Source organism: Pinus tabuliformis, chromosome 3_1 (genome assembly GCF_031772625.1).
Source record: "Pinus tabuliformis cultivar Carrire ecotype Pingquan chromosome 3_1, CPIR1, whole genome shotgun sequence".
Classification (NCBI taxonomy): Eukaryota; Viridiplantae; Streptophyta; class Pinopsida; order Pinales; family Pinaceae; genus Pinus; species Pinus tabuliformis.
Genome location: NC_142301.1, coordinates 426,907,064 through 426,912,511, shown reverse-complemented (window position 1 = coordinate 426,912,511; position 5,448 = coordinate 426,907,064). Strand labels below are relative to the sequence as shown.

The following is a 5,448-nucleotide window of genomic DNA, read 5'->3' as shown; positions in this document are numbered from 1 at the left end:
TGGAACTCTGTAGCTTCATTTGAGTGCGCCTTTTGTCATAACATGTCATTTACGCACCATCTTCCTTTCATCATTGGTTGCTTGAGTTTATGCATAGTCTAGTGCACATACCAAGTATAACAATACTTTGTTAAGTAATTCAAAACACACATGAAGTCTAGGAAAATATGTTGGATGGCCTTGCACAAATCTCACATGTATGCATATGAAATTTGAGAAAGGTGCGAGGATAGTCACAGCCAAAAATTTATTTCATCTTCAGAATAATGTGTTCTAACAATCTACATTGTATAAATAGAATGTATGCATATTTCTATAATGCAATGTATCCCATTAAAAATTTTCCCAGATAGTTCCACAATTCTTATTGAATCTGAGAGAAAAATAATTCTAAGAATAAAAAGAATAATTAGAATGTCTGCATAGTTCTATGATGCAATGCAACCCATTAAACATTTATCTAATAGTTCCACAATTCACATTGAATCTGAGGGAAAAATAGTTGTATAACTAAATGCAATAATTAGAACATTTGCATAGTTCTCTAATGCAATGCAACCCATTAACAATTTTCCTGGATAGTTCCACACTTCATAGTGGATCTAAGGGAAAAACTATTTCTGAGGGAAAAACAATATTTTGAGGAAACATGTACCCAGGTAGTGCTTCAATGCAGACAAAGTCCATATTCATATACTTAAAGCTTTTTAACAACAACCAACAATGTGATGGAGGTGTATCCACTATTGCAAAGATTAAATGGAGATGTTACAAGGAATGTAGTACAAAGAGGAGGAATAATATGATAAAAGTAGATGTTACAAGGAATATTTGTTACATATTCACAAATCTCAATACGATTCTAAATTTTAAACTATCCATTTGCTTTCTCTTCAATATGTTTGTTATCAATGGTTGAGAGATAAGAAAGAGTCCATTATTTTGTGCACATTGTTGTAGATATTTACTGACTCATGTCATTGACTCCTTTTTCATAGTTACTTCAAGATCAATTCTTTAGGGTTCCAATGGTGGTACTATCTAATCTACCAAAATTTTGAAAATATTCACTATGGGTTGGTTATATGTGGCCGGATTTAAACCCATAGGTAACACTGTAGCTCTCTAAATATAGAACCACAAGGACAAGGGGACACCTATTATGATCATTGAATGTTAAAATTGGATCACAAACAATATATAAAAGGAAATTTTCTATCATATTATTAATGTCTTGTGTGATTGCATTTTCGGATCTAAGGTATATAACAACCCTTAGGGAAATAATACCTACCAACAACTTCAGATCAGCCTCAAAATAGAGGCTGGAAAAAGAGTGTTTAAAAAATAAAAGACCAGCATGAACAACCAACATAGAAAGCTCTAGTGTTGAGCACTAAAATTTCAATAGTTAGGTAGAAAATGGGCACAAAATAGCCCTAAACAAGAAGCCTTCAAGTGAGCACAAAAACCCTTCAATATCCTTGAAAACAGGCTAAACATAACCCCTATAAAAGATGGTCCTTAATGAAAACTAGTAAATAGCCCATAGGAGCTTCCAACCAGCTAAAAAAACTTTCGAATCAGGAAGGGAGTTTCATTATTTCTCTCTAACCTGATTGTTTATCACATGTTTGACTTAAACTCATTCCTACATCATGAATATTTGTACACATTGATAGTTGTAGTGTTCCAGATCCAGTTAAAGACCCCCAGACATGTATGGCCATTTTTAGCATTGTTTGGAGCCCTCAAGCTGGAGATGCCCTTTAGGTAGTCCCTGCTCTGAGTGGGCAAACAAGCCAACTATTGGGGTATGAGCTAATGTATTTATCTCATGGAAGCAATTAATGAGGCCAAGTTTGCAATCACTTGTCCAAGAAATCATCCTTGCCAAGTTGTCTTCTTATTTTATGAAAGCAGTAAGCTCCATGCCAATAAAGAATAGTAATTGCTTGGAAGAGTTGAGCTTGTTCAGTCATGATGTCTGAGAAAATGAAGATTAACAAGTTTTATGAAAATATTGAATATGGAGTTGTAGATTCTTAAACAAGCTCCAGGTCTTGTCTTTTTGAGCAAATAGTAGGAGCACTCCGCCTGATTGGTGTGTATTAACCAATCAAACTATTAGAGGTAGGTTGTGGTGCAATTATATTCCATGGCCTTTATTGTAATTAAGATGTTGTACTTTCTCTATCACAATGTTCAACTATATTTTGAATCAATTTTTCAAAATATTCCAAGTGGGTTTAAAGGATTAAATTTTACTGGTTTGCTATTATGTCAGTTATTGTAACAATTGTAATAATTCTATTTGAATTCCATGCATTCTTCCATAATTTTGTTTTCAATGATTCTTTAGCTTCATCCCAGAAAGGTTCTCATCATGGTAAAAAAACTGAAATTCAATATAAGCTACACGACAATTTGAAACAAAAAATGATTTCCACAGTTTGTTGAAATAATTTTGAAGAATATGCTCTGAAAACTTTGGTAAGGGGGGAATGTAGTACAATATGCTATCTTTATCCCATAGAATGATAAGGATTTTAGAATCAAATGTAAGTTTAAAAAATAGATTTATGTTGATGAAAGTTTTAACTTCTCAAACATTCTATGTGAATGATGTACCAATTCTATGGGATTTTGTAGCAAGTTGCTTAGTGAACATCTCCAATACATTCTGTTCAAGCTGGCCACTATGGTCTTCATCAACACTCACAATGATCTGACCGTAGAGAAGCTCAACTATTTCATTGGCTTCTAAGGGAGGTAGACCCCTTTATGAACCTGACATCTTGAAGAAGGTCATGGTTTTTAAGACCTTAATAACTTGGATGATAAAAATGGGCTTTAAACCTAGAGAATAAACTAGATCTTGCAAGATAACATGGAGTACCTAAGCAAACTGATCGCACCCTAATTCTTAGGTCCCTTTTTCCCATGCCTATTTAAAATGTTTTTCAGAAGAGGATCACCTTCAGGGGTAATAGAGAATGGAGGAATACCCATCTCCACTCCCATTTAAAAAAGGGAAGACTACAACACATTTTTGTTATGCTTGCCACTATCATTTGTAACAATATCTGTGAACAGATTTTCAAAATAGACATGATCAATGGATCATCTTTTAGCTCGCCTACAAGAGGACGCAGATAATCGTGGAGCTTGCGAAGAAAATTTTCTTTGTGAAATTGCAGGGATCCAATGTTTATCAACTGTGGTCTCTCCAACACAAGGGCCCTAAGATTATCTGGCAAGTCAAGGTTGAAGAAAATTAAGGAAATGTCTTCCTCTGCTAGGGCTAGGAATTTCGGTGTCGTAGTTTTTTCATCCAGATGGCGCGCTTCCAACCTTTTTCTTAAGATTTGGCAGTGCATTTATGATATGTGATCCATCCATCACCACAACACCTCTGTCATCCATTGCAACAAGGATTAAGGGAAAAGAAACTCAAATTATTATCTGGAAAATCGACATAAACAAAGATAAATGTAATTTAATTAATAAAATATTGGATTTCCAATGGAAATGGATTGGGGTTAGACTAAACACTATAAGGCTTGGGATCATGGGATAGATTGATTCGACTGGTACTGGGAATAGATTGATTCGAATGGAAATGGGAGGTGATTCCACTTGCCTATATTCCACTTGAATATATGATATAGAGTTATAGGCTCAATCTCCTCATCAATAATTTATTTTCCACTAACTAGAAAAAGCTTAGAGTGACCACCATTGACTGAAGCATGTGAGGGTATCATCTACAAATTGTAGATGGGTGAGACAGCTGAAGAGGAGAGACCATCCTAACAGATATGGATTTGAAGGATAATTCAAATTCGAATGCCACATACCACTTCTTGTAGGACCGAAACACATGGGCTCCATGCATGAGGTCGTCTTCAGAGCTTGCACTTCATATATTTTCTTAATATATTTACTATATCATCTATTATTTGTTTCATATGAATTTTTGGTAAATTAAAAAACAATAAAATTAAAAATAGAAATAAGAATATAATTAAAATTAGAAATAAGAGTAAAAAAAATAGCTAAAATTTTGTTTATGTGCATGCAACCCACTTGTTTGATCATTGAACGAATACTCACCACTTGTTTGATCATTTAACGAATACTAATGGAGCCCATGCAAAAGTATAATCTCCCAGCCCATACACCTGAACATAGGAGAATCTCTCGTTTCTATACAGTATGGTCGACAGTATCTACATCAGGTTAACATCGAAAGCCTCATATGACAAATTCACTGAGTTGAATTTCTTTTTCTGACCAGTTATAAGAGTAAGATTTCCCCTCCCCTATGCCTTGGTATAGGGGATAATTGTAAGATACATACGCCAACTTCATGCAAGAAAATTTACCATATAATTTGATAATAGATAGAGATTTTCCACATATCATACGCTAGCTTAATAGATACAAATTTACCAGAGCCATGTTCACTGAGCAACAACTTTGACCATTTTATACGCCATGCCAATAGAGACATCTTTCAACCATTAAAGACCAAGTGAGAGGGTTGGAGATCTGTAGGATCGATGCCTCCCCAGCTTCCTTTGAGTTTGGAGTTACTAATTATTAGTAATGAGGGGCGGAGATAGAAATTGACACTTTATCTTTAGATAAATGTTGGAACTCTTCTATTATGATGCATGCATGGTTGTTCTTCTTGTTGTTTATGTGGTAAGTTGATTCAGTTGGTAGATTTGGTAGTGCTGCATAGATAGTTTCTATATTCTTATTTTGTGACATGTTCCTCTATTGTTATAAACAACCTGTGTTAAATACAATATTTTCAAATTTTCAGATGCAATCTGACAAAGGAAATCAATTGACTTTGATAAAAAATAATGCATACATTGAAAATTAAAAAATAATGTTTGGGCTACTCACAATTGCATCTTTGCAATGGACTCCCTCAAAAGAATAATAACTTCTAATTGCCTCTCTGTTATAGGTATCCCAGGAGAATCTTCATTTTCATGGGATTGTTGGCACATTTACTGAAATTTCCAAACATAACACCAATGATTCCAAAATAAAAACCTGATAGAAAGTAATTCTTTTTGGGAAAAAATTATTTCCTGTCTAGGGAAAAAAACCCACAGACAAATGAGAGTAACTGTCTAATCTTAACATAGTTATTTTGTAACATTTTAGCAGCAACAACACTTGTAATGTCATTAGCAGTATTCAATACACATGTTATTATGGCACATGCTCATAATGAATAAGGGATCTATAAAACATGCTTTGCTTATTTTTTTAATAAAATATGACTTCTAAATTTCTATATGTAAGTACATGAAAGAATATGATTAGATCATAAATATGAAAGCTTTTGCGCTCACCTTTTAAGCCAATTTCTCTATCTCTAGCATCTGAATATTTAGACATGGCTCTTGCATTTGCATGGAATTT

At 33.9% G+C, this 5,448-nt stretch overlaps 1 pseudogene; it reads right to left on the bottom strand.

Annotated features, from left to right (window-relative positions):
- Positions 1-2,614: 2,614 nt before the first annotated feature.
- On the bottom strand, positions 2,615-3,426 carry LOC149187561 (uncharacterized; annotated as a pseudogene).
- Between the last annotated feature and the right edge of the window lie 2,022 nt (positions 3,427-5,448).